Consider the following 24,409-nt stretch of genomic DNA (forward strand, 5'->3'; position numbering starts at 1 on the left):
TTTTTTTTTTTTTTTTTTTTTTGAGACAGAGTCTTGCTCTGTTGCCAGGCTGGAGTGCAATGGTGCAATCTTGGCTCACTGCAGCCTCCGCCTCCTGGGTTCAAGTGATTCTCCTGCCTCAGCCTCCCAAGTAGCTGGGACTACAGGTGCGTACCACCAAGCCTGGCTAATTTTTGTATTTTTAGTAGAGACAGTTTCACCATGTTGGCCAGGATGGTCTAGATCTCTTGACCTCATGATCCACCCACCTCGGCCTCCCAAAGTTCTAGGATTACAGGCGTGAGCCACTGTGCCTGGCCAGCTAGAGCAATTTTTTAAAATTTATTTATTATCTATCTTTTGAGATGGAGTGTCTCTTTTTTTTTTTTTTTTTTTTTGAGACAGAGTCTTGCTCTGTTGCCCAGGCTGGAGTGCAGTGGCACGATCTCGGCTCACTGCAACCTCCGCCTCCCAGGTTCACGCCATTCTCCTGCCTCAGCCTCCCGAGTAGCTGGGACTACGGGTGCCCGCCACCATGCCCGGCTAATATTTTTTGTATTTTTAGTAGAGACGGGGTTTCACCGTGTTAGCCAGGATGATCTTGATCTCCTGACGTTGTGATCTGCCCGCCTTGGCCTCCCAAAGTGCTGGGATTACAGGCGTGAGCCACCGTGCCTGGCCGAGATGGAGTTTCTCTCTTTCGCCCAGGCTGGAGTGCAATGACACAATCTTGGCTCACTGCAACCTCCCCCTTCCAGTTTCAAGCGATTCTGCCTCAGCCTTTTGAGTAACTGGGATTACAGGCGCCTCTCACCATGCCGGGCTAATTTTTGTATTTTTAGTAGAGACGGGGTTTCACCATGTTGGCCAGGCTGGTCTCGAACTCCTAACCTCATGATCTGCCCATTTCGGCCTCCCAAAGTACTGAGATTACAGATGTGAGTCACCACGCCTGGCCTCAAGCCATTTTTAATTCCATTCAGAGTAGAGGATTAGAGCTGGCACAGTTACATAGTGCTGAGATTGCAGTGCTGTTAAAGATTATGAAGAGGGCCAGACATTGGCCACGACCTCAAAACTAACCTTACAAAGAGGAAATAGCATCTGCCTTTTGCTTCATGCTAATAAGCCCAGTCAATGGAGGGCATTTATGTTTATTTTCAATAAACCCTTATTTGGAATCCATGTGACAGTGTTTAGACTTTCTGTATCTCTTGATTAGGGCTCAAATCCAGTGGATTTTGCCATGAGATTTGTACTAAGAATGCAGCATTATGTCTGTCAAGCCACAACTTTAAAAATGATAGAACGGGTGCTCCATGTGTACATGTAAAGCTCATTCTTGAGGAATATCCCACACACTGGCATGTATAAGAGCTATTCACAGAGAGGTCTGCATGGCATGGATGAATGCCCAAAGATCCCAGAGTTTATGTTTGTCCTCTGGCCAGGCACCTGAATCGTACTATAGCTTAGTTATTAAGAATTCTGTTCTGGTATCAAAGAGGCCTGGGCTGAAGTTCTGGACTCTGATGTTCAGTTGTGTTAGGCCAAGTTACTTAATTTTTCTAAACCTTGGTTTTCCTTATCTGTAAAATGAGGCTATTAATAATGCCTGCCTCAGAGGGTTGTTGCAAAGATTAAATAATTTATGCCAAGCATCTACCATAGAACATAATAAGCATTACATAAATGGTGACTGACAGTTCTTAGGAGGCAGATTTCAGGGGCTCTAGAATCAATCAGACATACCTGGATTTTAACCCTGGCTCTGCTGATTACTGTGTGACTTTGGGCAAGTCACTTAATCCCCGGGAGCCTCAGTTTCCTCGTCTGTGAAGTGGGGATATAATAGCGCTTATATATTTCTTTCCTTCCTTTTTTTTTTTTTTTTTTTTTGACACGGAGTCTCACTCTGTCGCCCATTCAGAGTAGAGGATTAGAGCTGGTACAGTTACATAGTGCTGAGATTGCAGTGCTGTTAAAGACTATGAAATCTTTAACAGCTGGAATGCAGTGGTGCGAGCTCGGCTCACTGCAACCTCTGCCTCCCAGGTTCAAGCAATTCTCCTGCCTCAGCCTCCCAAGTAGCTGGGATTACAGGCATGCACCACCATACCTGGTTAATTTTTGTATTTTTAGTAGAGATGGGTTTTCGTCATGTTAGCCAGGCTGGTCTCAAACTCCTGACCTCAGGTGATCTGCCTGCCTTGGCCTCCCAAAGTGCTGGGATTACAGGCGTGAGCCACCTCTCCTGGCCTGCTCATATATTTCTTAGGGGTGTTGTGAGTGAGGGTTAAGCATAAGAAAGCATGTAGAGCCAGAAGTATGGTGCCTGGCATTTAGCAAGCACTCCGATGTGAACTTTCACATAATACGGCACCCAGGTTTGTTGAGTGAAGATTTGCCCAAGTACAGCACTGCTTAAGAATGAATTCAAGCTCACCTTTCTTTTTCTGCAACAGACTAGATATACTATATTGTGTAGCATTTATACAAAATAAACTTCAGGTTAGTTCTTTTTCAGTTGTAGATTTTATTCTTGAAAGGGGATAAGAGGCTCTCCAGTAAGGGCTGCATACACGATGCAAGAAGACCCAAGCCCCCTTTATGGTTATTACAATAGATGTGGACTCACTGAGCTGGCAGCTATTAAAATAAACCTAGGACCAGGCATTAATGATCACAAAGCAAGAAGTGGTGCCTCCTGCAATTGGGTAGCTGACATAGATGAGGTGGGGTTTTTTGTTGTTGTTGTTCTTTCTATTCTTGTTCAATGATTTTTGAAATTTAATTTAAAGACAAAGTGGTTTTAATCTCTCCAAGCTGTGCAGGATAGTGCTATAGAATTCATTATGTCCATTACGCTCATGCGAACGTTGATGGTACACAATCTTAGCAACACCCTAATTTATGCCGTTGTTTTGTTACTATTCAATGCATAACAGGATCCGTGAAGCCTGATTCCAGGTGAGAGAGCCAGAACACAGGTCAGCTTGTGCACTGCCGTGCTTCCTATTCCAAGGGCCCTCTGCACTCAGTGACTGGAAGCAGCGCGCTACGGGCGCTCCGGACCGCCGGAGAAAGAAACGAGGGGTGTCTTCCCAGAGCGGCAGTTTTCGTGAATGGTAAGTCATTTAAACCGTCATTTTTTTGTATCAAAAGAGATGCAGAGATGCTAGAGAGTCTATTAATTTGAAGGCATTTTAAAAACATAAACTGCAAAGAGAGTTTTGGTATACAAGGGCCATTTCTGGCACTGCCCCCAGACTCCAATTCAGTCTCCTCTATCATTACAGATACTTTGGGAGAAAAAATTTTTAAAGTACTGCTGTACTGTATCATAGATTTTCAAGCATCCGTGTTACTGGGGTAAATTCTATTTCTCCTTTGAAGTTTGTGAACGTAGTATTTCTAATTTGCTTTTGAGGTTTTTAATAGTTAACATCTGTACATGGTAATAAAAGCCAAATAGTAAAGAAAATATGTAAAACGAAAAGTAAACATCTTCCTGTCCTGCGTTTCTCATCACTAGCCCCCTCCTCAAAAGTCACCGTTATTAGCAATTTCTTGGCTATCCATTCCCCCAAAATTAATGCATATTGCTGTAACGGCTGCTGATTTGTTTTATCGGAATCGTATTCTGACCACCTGGATTCAAAATGGCATGATTCTTTTAGAACCGAGTCATACTGTGGAGTACCAGGACTAACAGAAGCTGTCGGAGGCAGGAGGGCAGGGAAAGGGTAGCTTCCGGACTCTGAGCAAGGATTTCTAAGTGTGGCCATTTATTAAAATCCTAACCTGGGATTTTTTTTTTTTTTTTTTTTTTCTTTTTGCGGGGGTTGGGGGGTTAGTTTTGGTTGCTGAGTGACCTGGAGACAAGCCACTTCTAACATCAGGGTCTTAGTTTCTTATCCTTGAATGGAGAAATTTGGGGAAGAGACAAACTCTAAAGTCCCTTCTAGTTTAGACGTCCTCCAGCTCCATCATTTTTGCAGAAAGCAGAACCAGTGAAAGGACCAGGATTAGGTGATTTAATCCTTTCAGAGAACATTTTAAAATATCTAACACAATCGTAAATGAATAGTCTCTGACTCAGAGCAGTCATTTACAGACTGTGTGGGTGGTTTGGCATTGGCAAGTAAAATTACGAATGTAAAGATTTACATTAATTTCAGGACCAAGAAGCTGAGCAACAAATTACAGCTCGGTGTTTGGGTCAGAGGTGCTCTGATTTACCTCAAAATAATTAACATCTGTCTTCTCAAAGCCTCATCTTATTATGTGTAATGTGCACTTCCGTATGCAGGTTGAGATTTATTTGAACAACAAATATTAGGCGCTGCAATTTCGGACACAAAAATGCCTTGTGTTCCACTCCAAATGTTTGGAGGAGCTTTCCTATCATTTCAGCCATTATTTGCTTTATGTGCAGGTGAACAAGGTCAGATGCATGGTGCTCTTCTTAGCCAAAGGCTTAAGAGAGCCTTTGGTATCCCGGCAACAAATATAAACAGTATTCAAGCGACAGATTGGGCAGTTGCTTTCACTAGACCCTCATCAGAGACAAAACTGAGTTAAATTAAAGGAGTCTATTAATCCTTGGCTTTTCCGTGACTATCAGGGAAGGGGACAGAGAAAGGAGGGGGTTATTTTTATGGCAAGCATCCATCCTGGGATTTCATTTCCTTGGGCAACTTTCGTAACATGGGGAGGCAATTTAGCACTGTTGAGATTTTAGAGAACATGCCGAATCTGATCACATGACATGTTACACTGTCTCTAATGTTTTCAGTCCCAGAATAGAGATGGTTATGGTTGCAAGGACATAACCAGAATAAAGTATCAGTTAAATAGCTGTTGACTGGTAACTTCCGAGGGCCTCGTGTTTGGGAATGAAAAGGAAAACTCTTCTGTCTAAATGAACTCCAATACCCAGTTTGGCAAGAAGCAGAGATATCTTATGGGCAGAGGCAAAGGCAGATGTACTGTGGAGCTAGGGGTGCTTCCCCTTTGGAGCCACCCCTTGCATGGGCCCCTCCCAAGCCCTAACCATATATTCATTTGGTCATGTGGTTTGGCAACATTTTCAAAAGACATATTTTGTGTTTTTAAAAAGAGGGAGCCAAATCATATAAGCTGACACTTCCACAAAACTCAGATCCATTCCTGCCCGTGGAACTGGAGTAGATGAAGGAATTTGGAGGCAGCCCTGTACATCAGGGAGAGGTCTGGGGCTTCCTCACCACCTGACCTTCCTCGGAGCACACCGCTCAGGACTCACTCATGAGAAGCTTTGAGGCTAGAGGTCTCATTTTCAAATACCAAACTTTCTTACTTGACAACAATTCAACTTTTACTTAACTGTTTTGTGCCTTAGTTTCCCCATGTGGAATATGGGGATAACTTTAGTACCTACCTCATAGGAATAGTGTGAAGATTAAAGGAGTTAATATATGTAAAGTGCTTAGAACAATGCTGGGCACCTGCTTTACACAATTTTGCTCTTATTATGACTGTTATTGCTTTGTTTTTGTTTTTGAGATAGAGTCTTGCTCTGTCACCCAGGCTGGAGTTCAGTGGTGCGAACTTGGCTCACTGCAACCTCCACCCCCCAGGTTCAAGCGATTCTCCTGCCTTAGTCTCCCGAGTAGCTGGGACAAGAGGTGCAAGCCACCACACCTGGCTAATTTTTGTATTTTTAGTAGAGATGGGGTTTCACCATGTTGGCCAGGTTGGTCTTGAACTCCTGGCCTCAAGTGATCCAACCGCCTCGGCCTCCCAAAGTGCTGGGATTACAGGCAGGAGCCACTGCATCTGGCCCGACTGTTATTGTTTTATTGAAATGCTTTAAATTATTTTCACTTCATTCATGGGAGAATGGTTTAATGGATTTATCCTTTTCCTGCAGATTTTCTAAAACAGTCTCAAGAAAATGCTATATATACTATAGAAAGTGGATCACACACACACAGAGAGAGAGAGAGAGAAGGTTGTAAAGAAAGAAAAGGACATTTTTGGAATGGACTGAATGAATAGAAACATGTGCTTATGGTGATAATCCTGAGCTCTAACTCAGAGCACTTATTTTACAACACTGATTATGAAAGAGACCAAAGGTCAAAGATAAATCCGTCCTGCCTCACAACCAGACTGCACTGCTCACCTGACCCAGGGGCCACTGTGTGGTCACCAGGATTCTTCTCACAGCTTCCTTTGCTCTCGTAGTATTTCAAGGAACCCATGAGGTCCCAGCCTGATTACCCAACCCTATGACTTCACTCCCTAGGGAAAGAAGCTGCAGGGAGGAGAAAATTTACTGAGACCTTTAGAAGCAAAGGATCTCCTTTCACTTTCACAACTAAGTCCAGGGTTCAGGAGTCCATTTATTACAAAAATTGAGCTTCATAATGGCTTTATCCCAGAAGTGAAGATCAGGGGGTAAGGACGCTTGGGCTTCTGGGTAAAAGCGTGCTGTTTGCCAATTAGGGTAGAAAGCTAGGAGTTTGACCACTGAAATTGTAATCCCACTTCGGCTCCATGTTTCTTTGTCTTGGGTTATATCACATCCCGTCACTAGTTAGTGGCTCAGTTTGTCTACCAGGAAACCTGGAAATCAACTTTCCTTTTTAAGCTACAATATAATTCCTCAAATCTACTGTGGGCTGTGGTTCTTTTTGGAGTTTCTAGGGCTAGATAGATTGAATTAAGTTAAGCCTGCGTCTTCAGGTTAAACAATCGATACAACCAGGTAACAGTAATTTCTCTAAAACTACAGAATCAAGATCATAGCTCATTATTTTGACATCTTATATGCCAGATGTTGTGCTAAGCACTTTACATGGATTAACTGTCCTGATTGTCTCAACAGCCCTAAGAGGCAGGTATTATTATTCACTCCATTTCACAGCTATGAAACCGAAGCTTAGAGAGATGAGATAATGTCCTCTGAGCTATCTGACTCGGCAAAAGGTTTCAAAGAGAACTTCAAGGTGACCCTGTCCAACTATTTATTTTGGGTCATGAACTATATTAAAATATGAAAGCCGGCTAGTTTCAATACCAACTGACAAAATCCATTTGACAAATATTAAATAGAAATTATAATAACCTCAGTTGGATAAAAAAAGAGATAACAAAAGAAAAAATAAATTATAATAACCAAAGCACTGTTTATAAAGTCCATTTTTAGAGTATGGGTTATTTTCTATTTTCGGCCAATTTAAGAATTATGGTCATTAAAAACTACTTGACCCTAAAGCTCTAGAGTTAAATTTGAATTTATTCACATTTCTTTGGCTTTTCCAAGACAGATCTTCCTTTTAAATGACAGCTCTTCACAAGGAATACTGAGCCTCTCTCTAAGGTTACAAGCCTGAGGCTGGGGTCATTAGGACTTTGCGTAAGGCCCATACCAACTAACACAACCACAGGAGGAGTTGGTGTTGGCCGCACCCTTACCTCTAACCAGGGTTGGCTCTCAGAAAAATGCAGTGAGGCTGGGCACGGTGGCTCACGCCCGTAATCCCAGCACTTTGGGAAGCCTAGGCGGGCAGATCACCTGAGGTCAGGAGTTCGAGACCAGCCTGGCCAACGTGGTGAAACCCCGTCTTTGCTAAAAATACAAAAATTAGCTGAGTGTGGTAGCGGGCACCCGTAATCCCAGCTACTCAGGAGGCTGAGGCAGGAGAATCGCTTGAACCCGGGAGGCGGAGGCTGCAGTGAGCTGAGATCGCACCATTGCACTTCAGCCTGGGTGACAGAGTGAAACTCAGTCTCAAAAAAACTTTGGGAGGCCGAGGCAGGCGGATCACGAGGTCAGGAGATCGAGACCATCCTGGCTAACATGGTGAAACCCCGTCTCTACTAAAAATACAAAAAATTAGCCGGGCGTGGTGGCAGGTGCCTGTAGTCCCAGTTACTTGGGAGGCTGAGGCAGGAGAATGGCGTGAACCCAGGAGGCGGAGCTTGCAGCGAGCTAAGATTGCGCCACTGCACTCCAGCCTGGGCGACAGAGCAAGACTCCGTCTCGAGAAAAAAAAAGAATAAAAGAAAAAGAAAAATGAAATGAGTTGGGCTTTGGGCTATTTTATCTGATTGCACCTTATATTGAGAGACAGTACTGTGCGCCTCATGTTCTGTTCCTCCTCCTGCACGTGATCTGCAGTTCCACTTGCCATTTCCTACCTATGTCATTCACTTTCATATTTCCAAGCTTGGCTGTACTATTGTTTTTCCCAGCATGCCCTTACCTGCCCCTCTGCCAGGGCATGATCCTTCAAGACCCAGCTCAGATTGCACCACCTCTGGGAGCCTTCCCAGACTCCACCTGCCCATACTCATTGCTCTCTCCTCTGTACTTCTAAAGTAATCTATCTCTGTCAGCTTCACAAAGGCAGATATTTTGTCTGTTTCATTCATGTGTCCCCAGTGTCTAGAACAGTGCCTGGCACATAGTAGATGTTCAAGAAATAGTTGTTAAGTGAATGAATTATAATGTTTATTTCATGGTATCACAACCAAGTGTTTATTTGTCTGTCCTCATTAAGGGCTATGTCTCATTTCTCTTTACATTCCTAAAACTGAGCATAGAACCTAACACATAGTGAATGTGTGGTAAATGTTTGCTGAAGGAGGAGATAAATGAGAAAATGGGCCAAGTGCAGTGGCTCACACCTGTCATCCCACCACTTTGGGAGGCCGAGGCGGGTGGGTCATTTGAGGTCAGGAGTTTGAGACTAGCTTGGCCAACATGGTGAAACACCGTAACTACTAAAAATACAAAAAATTAGCTGGGTGTGGTGGCACATGCCTGTAGTCCCAGCTACTCAGGAGGCTGAGGCCGGAGAATCGCTTGAGCCCGGGAGGTGGAAGTTGCAGTGAGCTGAGATCGCACCACTGCACTCCAGCCAGGGCGACAGAGACTCTATCTCTAAATAAATAAATAAATAAATAAATAAAATAGCCAGGCACAGTGGCTCATGCCTGTAATCCCAGCACTTTGGGAGGCCGAGGCGGTCGAATCACTTGAGATTGGGAGTTTGAGACCAGCCTGGCCAACATAGTGAAACCCAATCTCTACTAAAAATACAAAAATTAGCTAGGTGTGGTGGCGGGCACTGTAGTCCCAGCTACTCGGGAGGCTGAGGCAGGAGAATGGCTTGAACCCGGGAGGTGTAGGTTGCAGTGAGCCGAGATCGAGCCATTGCACTCCAGCCTGGGTGACAGAGAGAGACCCTGTCTCAAAAATAAATAAATAAATATCTATATAACGAAATAAATAGAGAATGAATGAATGGCATGTTGTAGGGTTTGTGCATTGGTTATTGACTGGCATGAATGAATTTTGGCTCGATCCAGCCACTTGATACCTGGGAACAATTCTGTAGCAATAAATGTACAGGGCCTTTCTTTTTCATTTTCTTACATAATAATTTGGCAAATGTCCGGGGCCTTTTGACTTGCAGCTATTGTTTTTCCAGACCCTGGGCTTACAGGGAAGATCTGGATATTGCAGGGGTTGGGAAATCAACTGGTTCCTGTACTGCTGCTATGTTGTCCATGCTAGAGAACCAGAGAGGCGGGACCTTGGCACACACCCCTCCCCTCCTGAAATCTGTATGAAAAACAGCTGACTCCACATCCAGGGCTTCTACCATACTGTGTTCATGGGATGCTGGCCTGTGCCACACATGTGCTGGCCATCTTGTCATGAGCCCCTAACACAGAGCCCTCCACATAGTAATTGCCTGATGGATGTCTGGTTGTGATGATGACAATATTGAACAGTGGCTGTCACACAACATGACTCAGGCCACTCCAAGGGGAGAGGAACAGACATGTTCCTGGGGCACCTGAGGACGCTGCCGATAGAGCTGTGCCAACTGCACGCCCATGTGACTGATTAGGGCTGATTAGGCCAGACCTGCTCCCAGACCTGGGCCTAATGTTCCCAGCTTCTAAGACTATTTCAGCCACTAAAAGCCCATGAGAACCCTTGAGTGAATGTGGCCCTTTTTGACGTGCTCAGGAAGCAGGCAGAGTTTGTTCTCTCTCACTTGTGAGTGGGAGGCCTCCAGGAGTGCAGCAGCGGACTTGCTCAGTAGTAACATCCATTGTCATTTCTTGAGCTTTGACTATGGGCCAGGCACTCTTTTAATTGTGGATACTCATTTAATCCTTTCAGTGGCCTTATGATGCAGGTGCTAAGATTACCATTTCCCAGATGAGGAAACTGAGGCACCTGGCAAACCACGTGTAACACCTGCAGATGAAAACCCTGAAAACAAAGGGAACCCCCCCAACTTAGAGAGAGTCAGGAAGTAGCACTTAATGCTGCGGTGCCTGGAAAATAACCACGGAGACCCAGAGGAAGGGAGGGGTTCAAGCTCTTTAGGGACCATCGGCCTGCTTGGGGACCTACCCATGTGAGGAGCCCCTGGAGAGGCGCTTGGTGCGGTGGTTAAGAGCATGGTTCCGCCCCTTTCCAGCTGTGAAATGGTGAGCAAGATTCTAAGTCTCACTGCCTCACCTTGCTCAGCCGGAAAATGGGGTCAAGAACACTACTTGCCTGGCACTGTAGTGAGGATGAAATAAATTAGTATTTGCGAGGCGCTTGGCACAAAGCCTAGCATATAATATGCGCTTAAGTGTTTGTTAAATAACTACGGGCTCTCTCAGAGTCGGCCCCTTCCCTTTAGGCGCCGGTTTTGTAATCTGGGAAACTTTGTAAAGAGCGCTCTCAGCGCGGTGGCTAAAACAGTCCGCTAGGACTATGCCGAGTAGCAGCAGAAGGAAATGGCCCGGCCCGCCAGGCGGGGAGCTGCAGACAACTAGGAGAGAGGAGGAGAGGGCACGCCCTGAGGGAAAAAACGCGGCTTTTGCAGGCCTAATGGCGGTTGAAAGTCGCCGAAGTGCAAGGCTGGATTGAGACAGACAGGCTGAAAAAGTCGCAGCGCAGCCGCAGCGGCAGCAGCCGATGGCCGACTCCTTCCTTTTCCAGTCCACGTGCCCAGGCGGGTCTCCGGCCGCCTCTCGCACCTGCCTGCAGAGGGCGCGCTGCTTCTCGCCTCGGCCTGGGCACCGCGGCCGACTCCGCTGGAAGAGCTGTGTCCTCCACGCAGGCCGCTTTCCACCAAGCTCAGCTAAACCCACCGCCCCCAAGAAGTCTACCCTGGCCGCTCCAGCCAAGCTCTTCCTCCCCTGAACCCCCAAAGCATCATCAGCACTGCATAATTTAGAACTTGGATATGTGCTGGCTGGTCACTGTGTCCTACGTATGGGACAAATCTTGGCTCAACAATATCATACTTTGCATTTCTCCCCCGAGTCACACACGGCCATTGGCATACCGGCAGCCACATAGCGTGTGCCCAGCAAACACCTGGTGTACCTCTACTAGGTCTCACTGTATTGGCTCCCAAAGGAGACTCTCAGGATCCCTGATGTCCCCAAGCCCTGGGGTGGCAGAAGGGACACCTGGGAGGATGCCTGCATGGCCTCAGTTGCCACTTCGAGCCTTCACTGACCAAATGAGGTCGGTGTAGCCCACCTCAGAAGGCAATGCCTTCGTGCAAAGGAAACCCTCTGCCAGGGAATCCATTGATATGGAAATATTTGCTGAGCCCCAGCTTTGGTGCAGAGCCCTGTGCTGGGCACCAGGGACACAGTGAGGAATAGAAAGGATTCTTGTGGTGATGGGAGGCAATGTAGAAAAATTAGAATAGCAAGAGATTTAAAGTCAGGCTGGGCGCGGTGGCTCACGCCGGTAATCCCAACACTTTGGGAGGCCAAGGTGGGTGGATTATTTGAGGTCTGGAGTTCGAGACCAGCTTGACCAACAAGGTAAAATCCTGTCTCTACTAAAAAAAAAAAAAAAAAAAAAAAAAAAAAATTAGCAGGGCGTGGTGGCGCATGCCTGTAGTCTCAGCTACTTGGGAGGCTGAGGCAGGAGAATTGCTTGAACCCCGGGAAGTGGAGGTTGCAGTGAGCCAAGATTGCACCACTGCACTCCAGCCTGGGCGACTGAGTGAGACTCCGTCTCAAAAAAGAAAAAAAACAGAGAGAGACTTAGAATCAGAAAATCCCCCACAGGCACTAGCTGTGTGGCCTTGGGCACACCATGTCACTTCTTTGAGTCTCAGTTTCCTCTTCTGTATCTCCGAGGGAGTCTGGAGTAGGGTAGCGGTGGTCAGATCTACAATGATAGCCAGATTTATAATGTTTTAATGTTCATGAGAACATACTTATCCATGAAGTAAGTAATTTAAATTACATTTTTAACAGTACACATTTTTTTTTTTTTGAGATAGAATCTCGCTCTGTTGCCCAGGCTGGAGTGCAGTGGTGCCATCTCGGCTCACTGCAACCTCCGCCTTCTGGGTTCAAGCGATTCTCCAGCCTCAGCCTCATGAGTAGCTGGGATTACAGGCGCTCACCACCACACCCAGCTAATTTTGTATTTTTAGTAGAGATGGGGTTTCACCAGGTTGGCCAGGATGGCCTCGAACTCCTGACCTCAAGTGATCCACCTACCTCAGCCTCCCAAAGTGCTGGGATTACAGGCATGAGCCACTGCACCCAGCTTTATTCCTTCGATTTAGCTGTAACTTTGTAACCAACCTCTCCCTATCCTCCCCTCCCCTCTACCTTTCCCAGCCTCTAATAATCATAATTCTACTCTCTACTTCTATGAGCTCAGGGGTTTTTTTTAGCTCCCACATATAAGTGAGAACATGCAGAACATGCCTGACTTATTTCACTTAACATAATGTCCTCCAAGCTCATCCATCTTGTCATGAATGACAAGATCTCATTCTTTTTTATGGCTGAATAATATTCTGCTGTGTATATGTATGACATTTTCTCTATCCATTCATCCATTGCTGGACACTAAGATAGATTCCATATCTTAGCTATTGTAAATAGTGCTGCAATAAACATGGGGAGGCAGGTATCTCAATACACTGATTTCCTTTTTGGGGGTATATATCCAGTAGTGAGTGGAATTGCTGGATCATATGGTAGTCCTATTTGTAGTTTTTTTGTTTTTTTTTTTTTAAGAAACCTTCATACCATTTTCCATAATGGCTGTACTGATTTACATTCTCATCAACAATGTACAAGTCCCCTTTTCTCTGCATCCTCCCTAGCATTTTTTTTTTTTTGTCTTTTTGACAATAGCTATTCTAGCTGGGGTATACATTATATTTTTTTAAATTGAAGCATAAAATGGAAGTGATGGTGTTTTGTGAAAACCAAATGATAAAATAGTTATGAAAGCTGTTGTAACTGAAAGAGGCACCACAAAGTTTCATTTTGTTTACCACTGCTAAAATATATAGGAGGCACCCAGTTAATGTTTCTTGAGGAGAATGGAAATGTTTCCTGAGTGATAGGATCCATATATACACATGAGAGTTAAGAGTGCCAGAACATCTGACATGTGCCAAATGCGCTGTCCAGATGATAAGTATTTAATGGATTCTCTTAGAGAGCAATCACTGGGCGGGGTGGTCAGGGCTGCATGGTGGAGGTGAGATTTCAGTTGGGCCCTGATGATGGCGTTGATCTTTGGTGAAGAGGCATGAGGAAGACAATCCAGACAGAGGGAAGGGCATGCACTAAGGGCACAAAAGCAGGAAGGTATGAATGATCGAGAATGCCAAGTGCAGGAGGGCAGGGCCCTCTGCCTCTGCTCTACCCTCAGTGCCTAGCACAGTCCCTGACACATAGTAGGCTCTCAATACATGTTTGTGGAAGGGAGGGAGGGAGGGAGGAAAGAAGGAAGGAAGAGAGGAAGGAAGGAAGGAAGGAAGGAAGGAAGGAAGGAAGGAAGGAAGGAAGGAAGGAAAGGAAAGGAAGGGCGGAAGGGTGGGCCAGGTGTGGTGGCTTACCACTATAATCCCAGCATTTTGGGAGGCCAAGATGCGAGGATCACTTGAGCATAGGAATTTGAGACCAGCCTGGCCGACACGGTGAAACCCTGTCTCTACTAAAAATGCAAAAATTAGCTGGGTATGGTGGTGGGTGCCTGTAATCTCAGCTACTCGGGAGGCTGAGGCAGGAGAGTCGCTTGAACCCAGGAGGTGGAGGATGCAGTGAGCTGAGATCACACCACTGCACCCCAGCCTGGGCGACAGAGGGAAACTCCATCTCAAAAAAACAAACAACAGCAGCAGCAACAACAAAAATTAGCTGGGCGTCGTGGTGCATGCCTGTAGTCCCAGCTACTTAAGAGGCTGAGACAGGAAAATCGCTTGAACCCAGGAGGTGGAAGTTGCAGTGAGCCGAGATCGCACCACTGCACACCAGCCTGGGCGACAGAGCGAGACTCCCTCTCCAAAAAAACAGATTACATGATACAATGTGAGTAAAGTGCCTGCTGCAACCCTCAAGGACAATTGGTGGCCATTGTGATCACACCCCTTAGGCTGAAGCAGATTTCGGAGGAGTGCTTTGCATACAGTAGGTCATCAGCTAATACAGGTTGACTGAGAGGAAGTTTGGGGCCTTGAACCTTTTATCCCTGTAGGCAATGGGGAGCTTCGCACAAAAAGTAGGGTGGGTGTTGGACGATGAACACAGATGTGGACAATGGGTGTTGGACAATCAACACAGATGTGGTGTGAGGTGTGGGTTGAAGTGGAGGAGGAGACACAGGTGTCGCAGTTGTTGCAACAGCAAAGGGATTAGGGACAGGCTAGGGTGATGGCAATGGGGATGAAAGGACAGGTATGGCAGAGAAAGCATAACAGAACTTGTTTTTTGTTGTTGTTTTTGAGACAGAGTCTCGCTCTGTTGCCCAGGCTGGAGTGCAATGGCGCAGTCTTGGCTCACTGCAACCTCTGCCTCCTGGGTTCAAGCGATTCTCCTGCCTCAGCCTCTTGATGTGTCCGGAATTGGTGGGTTCTTGGTCTCACTGACTTCAAGAATGAAGCCGCAGACCCTCGCGGTGAGTGTCACAGGTCTTAAGGTGGCGCGTCTGGAGTCTGTCCCTTCTGATGCTCAGATGTGTTCAAAGTTTTATCCTTCTGGTGGGTTCGTGGTCTCGCTGGCTCAGGAGTGAAGCTGCAGACCCTCGCGGTGACTGTTACAGCTCTTAAGGCAGCGCGTCTGGAGTTGTTCGCTCCTCCTGGTAGCCTCGTGGTCTCACTGGGCTCAGGAGTGAAGCTGCAGATCTTTACAGTGAGTCTTACAGCTCATAAAAGCAGCGTGCACCCAGAGTGAGCAGTAACAAGATTTATTGCAAAGAGCGAAAAAACAAACCTTCCACACCGTGGAAGGAGACCGGAGCGGGTTGCCAATGCTGGCTGGGCAGCCTGCTTTTATTCTCTTATCTGGCCCCCACCCACATCCTGCTGATTGGTAGAGCCCAGTGGCCTGTTTTGTCAGGGCGCTGATTGGTGCGTTTACAATCCCTGAGCTAGATACAAAGGTTCTCCAGGTCCCCATCAGATTAGATACAGAGTTTGGACACACAGGTTCTCCAAGGCCCCACCAGAGCAGCTAGATACAGAGTATCAATTGGTGCATTCACAAACCTTGAGCTAAACACAGGGTGCTGATTGGTGTGTTTACAAACCTTGAGCTAGATACAGAGTGCCGATTGGTGTATTTACAATCCCTGAGCTAGACATAAAGGTTCTCCAAGGCCCCACCAGAGCAGCTAGATACAGAGTGTCGATTGGTGCACTCACAAACCTTGAACTAAACACAGAGTGCTGATTGGTGTATTTACAATCCCTGAGCTAGACATAAAGATTCTCCACGTCCCCACCAGAGCAGCTAGATACAGAGTGTCAATTGGTGCACTCACAAACCTTGAACTAAACACAGGGTGCTGATTGGTGTATTTACAATCCCTGAGCGAGACATAAAGACTCTCCACGTCCCCACCAGACTCAGGAGCCCAGCTGGCTTCACCTAGTGGATCCCACACTGGGGCTGCAGGTGGAGCTGCCTGCCAGTCCCGCGCCGTGCGCCCGCAGTCCTCAGCCCTTGGGTGGTCGATGGGACTGGGCGCCGTGGAGCAGGGGGTGGTGCTCGTTGGGGAGGCTCGGGCCGCACAGGAGCCCATGGAGTGGGTGGGAGGCTCAGGCATGGAGAGTTGCAGGTCCCGAGCCCTGCCCTACGGGAAGGCAGCTAAGGCTCGGTGAGAAATCGAGCGCAGCGCCAGTGGGCCGGCACTGCTGGGGGACCCAGTACACTCTCCGCAGCCACTGGCCCGGGTGCTAAGTCCCTCATTCCCCAGGGCCGGCAGGGCTGGCCGGCTGCTCCGAGTGCGGGGCCCGCCAAGCCCACGCCCACCCGGAACTCCAGCTGGCCCGCAAGCGCCTCATGCATCCCCGGTTCCTGCTCGCACCTCTCCCTCCACACCTCCCTGCAAGCTGAGGGAGCCGGCTCTGCCCTTGGCCAGCCCAGAAAGGGGCTCCCACAATGCAGTGGTGGGCTGAAGGGCTCCTCAAGTGCCGCCAAAGTGGGAGCCCAGGCAGAGGAGGCGCCGAGAGCGAGCGAGGGCTGTGAGGACTGCCAGCATGCTGTCACCTCTCACTGAGTAGCTGGGATTCGATGACAGGTGCGTGCCACCACACCCGGCTAATTTTTGTATTTTTAGTACAGATGGGGTTTCACCATGTTGGTCAGGCAGGTCTCGTACTGCTGACCTCGTGACCCACCCGCCTCGGCCTCCCAAAGTGCTGGGATTACAGGCGTGAGCCACTGTACCCGGCCAGAACTTATTTTTGAAAGGAAACTGTGGAGAGATGACTGCAAATTAGAAAAGAGAAATAGGTGTGAACTCAGAAAGATGCAGAGACCTGCTACGTGTGTTTTACTGCCAAAAAGCACAGAGCTGAGCCTGTCTGCCACCTCCTGTCAAAGTGTAAAATAACCCGGAAGACTCACAGGGGGTTCTGCTGGCCCTGGTCAGTGAAAGTTGGAATGGCCAGTTCCCAGACGCTGCAAATTTTTTGGGCAATAACATTTTCCCAGGAATTTTAGAGACTGCCGGATTTTTTTTTTTTTTTCCTTCTCTTCCTTCAAAGTGTCAGGACAGCACCGTCCACAAGGGGGCAGATTATATCTGGCAAAGTCCAATTACGATGGCAATACTAGTGATATTAAAAGGCAATCTCCCGGCCGGGCGCTGTGGCTCATGCCTGTTATCCCAGCACTTTGGGAGTCCAAAGTGGGCAGATCACTTGAGATCAGGAGTTCAAGACCGGCCTGGCCAATATGGTGAAACCCCATCTCTACTAAAAATAGAAAAATTAGCCGGGTGTAGTGGCAGGCGCCTGTAATCCCAGCTACTCGGGAGGCTGAGGCAGAAGAATGGCTTGAACCCGAGAGAATGGCTTGAACCCGGGAGGCGGAGGTTGCAGTGAGCCGAGATCGTTCCATTGCACTCTAGCCTGGGCGTCGCAGCGAGACTCCATCTCAGAAAAATAAAAAATAAAGGTAATCTCCCCTCATAGGTGCTTCAGCTATCTGAACAAGCACAAGGAGGATATCAATGCCATCCATTTCCCCTGCCCTATTAGCAGGAGCTGCAACGTCAGAGGTGTGCGTGTTGCCATATGGCAATGAGGCAAGCTCTGGGAAGCCAAAGAGCCCTTACCGGACTACAGGGAACATTGGTTATTGGCCAAACTTGACACTTCCTCCTGCTTCTAGCTCCTGGACACCTTACCATTTTCATCTCCCTAACAGGGCCAGGAAACAGCAGAGTGTGAGGCCCAGTGGGCCTGATGGTGCTAGGAAGACCCCTGCAAACTGAGATCAGTTGGGCAAGTGCCCACTGCAAGCCGAGCCCAGGATTGGGTGTGGGGAGGTGGAAATCCAGGAGAAATCAAAGACTCCTTCACCAAACCCAATCTGATGGAAGAGAAAAGGCAAGCCCACATTGGTTCAGAGATCACAGAGACCTGGTTCAGATCTCGGTCCCATCACTTCTTAGCACTATGTCATAAATCAGGCTGCTGAACTTCCTGAACCTCAGTTACCTCATCTGTAAAATGGGGAGGGCAAAAACAGTATCCACCTCACAGGGTGGTTGTGGGGTTTCAGTGAGATATTGCATAAATGAGATAGAGCCTGGCTCACAGGTAGTGCTCAGTAAATGGTAGCTGGAATCCATGTTATTGTTCCAGTAACAATAAAGCAATGTGGTACCATTGACTATACTGAGTACAGAAAAACCTTGGAAGACACAAGTGGCAGGTGAGTAGAAAGTGGGTTTTTCCCTGACTGATTGAAGGTGAAGGGGCAGGAGGTGTGAGAACGGAGCAGGGAGGGCATTCCAGAAAGAGGGAAAGACAGGATGTCTTCAGGGCTGGTCCCATGGGTCTGCATCGGCAAGGATGGAGGCTGCTGTGATGGGGCTGAGTGGTTTCAGGCCCAGCCCAGCCAGGTACAGGCAGCTGCTCAGCTCCCCGACTGTGCATTAAGAAGTCAGTGAAAAAGTCATATGAGGGGCTGGGTGCGGTGGCTCACGCCTGTAATCCCAGCACTTGGGAGGCCAAGGCTGGCGTATCGCCTGAAGTCAGGAGTTCAAGACAAGCCTGGCCAACATGGTGAAACTCCATCTCTACAAAAAATACAAAAATTAACTGGGCATGGTGGCAGGTGCCTGTAATCCCAGCTACTTGGGAGGCAGAGGCAGGAGAATTGCTTGAACCCGGGAGGTGTAGGTTGCAGTGAGTCGAGATCATGACACTGCACTTCAGCTTGGGTGACAGAGCGAGACTCGGTCTCAAAAACAAAAGTAAAAACAAAGAAGTAATATGAGGGAAACAGTGTCTCGGATGATTGTTAGAGAAGTCTCTTGGTCTCCAGCCACAGCATTTTAGAAGAGGAAGGCAAATCTATGACCGCAAGCTAAGGAAGATGAGGCCCAATCTCCCTCTGCAGGTGCAGAGAAGCCAATAATATGGGATAAGCGACTCTGGAAGTTTCTTTCTTCTGGGCCTGAACATATGTCTAGAATTCCAAGAACATGACCCAGTGGGACCCAGAAGCCAGCCCACGAAACCCTCAGCTATCAACTGCAAAATGCTCATCCCGGGCATTTGTCCCCCCACCACCCCCAAACTCCCCACCCCAGGGACAGTAAACTGGAAGGCTATTCTTGACATTTCTGATCTCAGGGCCCGGTCTAAGGTTTTCATTTCCATGCTGGGTTTTGTTTTTTTGTTTGTTTGTTTGTTTAGAAAGAGTCTTGCTCTGTCACCCAGGCCAGAGTGCAGTGGCGCGATCTCAGCTCACTACAACCTTAACCTCCCGGGTTCAAGCGATTCTCCTGCTCCCAAGTAGCTGGGACTACAGGCACACACAACCATACCCAGCTACATTTTTGTATTTTTAGTAGAGACAGGGTTTTGCCGTGTTGGCCAGGCTGGTCTCGAACTCCTGACCTCAAGTGATCTGCCCACCTCAGCCTCCCAAAGTGTTGGGATTACAGGTGTGTGCCACCGCACCTGGCCCATCCTGGTTCTATAAGTTTAACTTCCCCCATGAGTAGATCTTTTTAGGGCGCTGACAGAGCCAGCAGAGCTGGGCTCATTTCCTGTTTGCCCAGATGCTAAGCTGCCATATAACCCTTGGTTACACAGGCCCTTGGAAGGAAGCCTTGGCCTAAATAGCCCCAAACAAGTGATAATAGAAAAGCCTTTTATATTTAGCTTTTGGATATTGTAAGTGATTTTTGGCAGCATATTTCTCTTCCTAAATAGAGCTGGATTGGGCTAATTAAAATTAACTTTATGGGATGCAGAATAGGAGAGTGGTTAAGAGCCTTTATAGACCAGTGGTATGGGCGCTCAGCCACACAGTCTGGTTTTCAGTCCAATCACCACCATTTGCTAGCTGTTTATCTCCCTGAGTTTCTTCATCTGCAAAACACAGATATAGCCAGAATACCTTTCTCATTGGGTATCTGTGAGGATTGCATGAAGACTAATACATGTAACACAGCCTGATGTCTGGCTCCTGGAAGCATTCAATAAAGGGTGGCAATCATAGTTATCATGACATTATTTCCCTAGTAGACCCACTGGGCTTTGGATAAAGGAAGTCTAAAGGTAGCCTGGGGGAGGGGTATATGAGGGAAAATCAGGCCAGGATTAAAAACTGTCAGCATAGGCCCGGCACAGTAGCTCTCATCTGTAATCGTACCACTTTGGGAGGCGGAGGCAGGTGGATCACTTGAGGTCAGCAGTTTGAGACTAGCCTGGCCAACATGGCAAAACCCTGTCTCTACTAAAAAATACACAAATTAGCCGAATGTTGTGGCAGGTGCCTGTAGTCCCAGCTACTTGGGAGGCTGAGGCAGAAGAATTGTTTGAACCCGGGAGGCAAAGGTTGCCGTGAGCCAAGATCGTGCCTGGGTGACAGAGTGAGACTCTGTCTCGCAATAAATAAATAAATACATACATAATAATAAAAAATTGTCAGCCTATAATCCAGAAAAAAACAATCCACCTGTGGATAATCGAGTTATCCACTTCTTATTCTTTTTTTTTTTTTGAAACAGGGTCTCACTGTTGCCCAGGCTAGAGTGCAGTGGTGTGATCAGAGCTCACTGCGGTGTCGAACTCCTGGCCTCAAGTGATCTTCCTGCCTCAGTTTCCCAAAGTGTTGGGATTACAGGAGTGAGCCACCACTCAACGGCCAGAACGTGATTTCTTGACCCTTTTTCTCAGGATTGTGCTAGCTCCTCAGCAGGTTTAGGCTAGAGTGAGCAGGTGGCGTTGCCCCAAGACCAGTTGGATGCAGAGTCTGTCAGGAATCACTTCTCTATGCAAGGGAGTAGGTCTGGCTAGGCACAGGTATGTGCTTGCAAGGTAAATAGTTGTTACTGACACAGTCACCTTTGTCTGTGAGGGGAGGAGGAGGCCAATGCCTATGGAAGGACAAAACTCCTTCTGCCTTAGGCAGGTCTTACCTGCCCCTGCATTCTTGTCAGGTTATATATTGCTCTTGTGATGTGTTTGGAAAAAGACAAGAAAACACACTTTTTTTTTTTTTCTTCTAGCCAGGACCTCTGGCTAGAGGTAGAGGGACTTCTTAGACGTCACTATCATGGCTGAAGCCTCAATTCTGTCCTAAGCCAGGAAACCAAATTGGTAAAATTGGTCTTTTTTTTTTTTTTTTTGACAGGGTCTCACTCCTGTCTCCCAGGCTGGAGTGCAGTGGCACAATCTCAACTCACTGCAGCCTCGATAGCCCAGGCTCAAGTGATCCTCCCACCTCAGCCCCTCAAGTAGCTGGAATTACAGGCATGAGCTACCACGGCCAGCTAATTTTTGTATTTTTAGTAGAGACAGGGTTTCTCCATGTTGGCCAGGCTGGTCTCGAACTCCTGACCTCAGGCGATCTGCCGGCCTGGGCCTCCAAAGTGCTGGGATTACAGGCGTGAGCCATCATGCCTGGGCTAGTAAATTCAGTCTTTATATCATGGTTCCTCCATTGTTGTCAATAACTCTAGCACTGTGAACATGCTTTTGTGAGCTGATGCTGCTATTTACTTCTCTATTTACACATTTACGTATTTGTGTCTCCCTGATACCACATTTATCTTTTGAATGGGTAATATATTGGTAATATATCCTCGGATACCAAATTGACAAGGTATAAAGGGTTTACAGCAACAAGTTAGTTTCCCTCCCACCCCTGTTCCCTCGCCACCCCCAGGTAATCTCCATGACCACATTCTGGTGTTCCCTTCCAGAGATAAGCTATGCCTATCCAGGCATCTATTATTTTAGGTGGTAGCATTCTTACTCATATTTGTATCCCAGTGCGTAGAGGAGTGCCAAACAAAAGTATGCTGTCAAAAAAAGCTTGTTGGTTGCATGTTTGTTGCTCCAGATTTGTTGCCCTCATCCCAGCCATGGGTGCCTGAACTCTCTAGTTGAAATTTTCACGAGCTTATCAAAATTTTACCTGGAGCCAAGCGCGGTGGCTCATGCCTCTAATCCCAGCACTTTGGGAGGCCGAGGCAGGCGGATCACGAGGTCAGGAGTTCGAGACTAGCCTGGCCAACATGGTGAAACCTCGTCTCTACTAAAATTACAAAAAAAATTAGCTGGGCGTCGTGGCGGGTGCCTGTAATCCCAGCTACTTGAGAGGCTGAGGCAAGGAGAATCGCTCGAAGCTGGGAGGCAGAGGTTACAGTGAGCTGAGATTGCGCCATTGCACTCCAGCCCAGGCAAGAGTGTGAGACTCCGTCTCAAAAAAAAAAAAAAAAAAAAAATTTTTTTTTAAAAAAAAAATTTTTTTTTTTTTTTTTTTTTTTTTTTTTACCTGTTTGGACTTGCAGCTCTGGCTTTATTTTCTCCAGACTGAAATTTACAAAGAAGCTACTGGGGCCTTGCCTAATATAAACAAGTTATTCTCCTTCACAATAGAACTCTAAAGAGCACCCTGATGCATGAATTTTCTTCCCTGCTCTGTTCAGTGTAAAACAGAAGCTTAGCCCCAGCTCCTCTTTGTTAGGTGACTGTTCCCTGAGGCAAGGGTTAAAGAGACTTTGATGCTGCTCATCTTAGGGGAGTCTCTAAGCATACTCATCTCAGAATTCTGGCTCAGGAAATAAAATGCAGGAGTTTCCACTGCAGTATTCCTCAGTCCTTGACAGAGCTGGGTTTTCCAGAAGCATCCAGACAGCAGTGCCACCTTCATATTCTCTCATATTCTCTCTCTCTCTCTCTCCCTCTCTCTCTCACACACACACACACATTTTTTTTCTCCCTGATGTGGCTAGGGGACAGGCTGGACTCCTGCACTTGATCCATATAAAAGAACCTAAGGAAGAAAGAAAAAGGGAGGAGTAAGAGGGCCACTCCCTGTCCTGTTCTATGATCACGAGGCTTGTAAACTCAAGGAGGCAGCAGGGCAGAGTGCCGAAGCAAACACAGGCTGCCTGGGCTGGAATCCTGACTCTGCCATTTATCACCTGTGTGACTTTGAAACCACCTTTGCAAAATTATAACTGAGGAAGTTATGATAGTGAAAGAAAACAGACCTAACCGATTCCATCTTGCTTCTAACCTTTAAACTGTCCTTGTTCATTCCTGGGCATAGGCCGAACTCTCCATTGCAATTCCCCTGTCTTGATAAATCATCTCTATCTAGGCAGTGAGCAAGGTGAACCCATTGGGTGGTTACAACTTTGGACAAGTTATTTAACCTCTGTCTGCTTCCATTTCTTCCACCGTAAAATGGGGATAACTGTACCTACTTTAAAAGACTTGTTATGAGGATTCAGTGAGTTAACAGATTGCAATGCATTTAGAACGGTGCCTGGGCATGTGGTAAGTGCAATATACATGCTATTTATTTATTTATTGTTTTTATTTTATTTTATTTTTGAGATGGAGTCTCACTCTGTGGCCCAGGGTGGAGTGCAATGGCGCGATCTCGGCTCACTGCAACCTCTACCTCCTGGGTTCAAGCAATTCTCCTGCCTCAGCCCCCCAAGTAGCTGGGACTACAGGTGCCCACCACCATGCCTGGCTAATTTTTGCATTTTTAGTAGGGACAGGGTTTCACCATGTTGGCCAAGCTGACCTCAAACTCCTGACCTCAGGTGATCTACCTGCCTTGGCCCCCTAAAGTGCTGGGATTACAGGCGTGAGCCACTGCACCCCGCCTATACATGTTTTTTAAACAAAAAGAAAAACGTCCATGTCAGTGGTTCCCGTGTTTGGTGCATGTCCCTCTATTCCCTGGCTGTAAGTTTCAAGGTTTTCACTTACCGATCTTAGGCCCTTTGGTGCATTTTTTTCCTATTGGGAAAAAGCTAAATGTTGTGTTGTATGGTGCATTTCTTACACAGAAAGGAAAAACTAAAAAATAGCCTGTATCTAGGCTAAAATTCCTGTATAAAGGCAAGATTGTGTCATCTAAAGTTCTTACTACATTGACTTTTTCCTGGTGCTGTTCTTGGGGCCCCCACTCTGCCTCTAGAGGGCTGGTAAGAGTCCACAGGAGAGCTTCCCAAGCCAGTGCCTTCTAGGAAGAGTTGCTGTGGCTACTGAGCTGATCAAAGGTCTCAGCCTCCACAAAGAAGCGTGTGCTGCTGTGGCAATGGGCCTGAGGGTACGGGGGCCCCAGGGTTGCAGGGCAAGACAACAATCCGGAATCCAGCTGTTGTCTCCGCCATCATCTGAGGTCATCCTGCCAGATTGGCAGGCTGTGCCCTAGACCACAGAGGTGGCCCCTGCTCTTCAAAGGGCTGGATTGTCAGCCCAGCCCCTCCTAGGCCTTCTCTTCAGGCTTCTTCTTTCTACATTATCCCAACACAAACAGCTTGACTTCCAAGTGACATTGCACCAGAAAGACTTCCAAAGTCAGCTCACCTATCCTAGGGATCTAGCCCAGCCAGGGGCTCCTATGAGGGATTCCATAGGAGGAGTCAGACACTGTC

The sequence above is a fragment of the Pan troglodytes genome, chromosome X, assembly GCF_028858775.2.
Source record: "Pan troglodytes isolate AG18354 chromosome X, NHGRI_mPanTro3-v2.0_pri, whole genome shotgun sequence".
NCBI classification, from domain to species: domain Eukaryota; kingdom Metazoa; phylum Chordata; class Mammalia; order Primates; family Hominidae; genus Pan; species Pan troglodytes.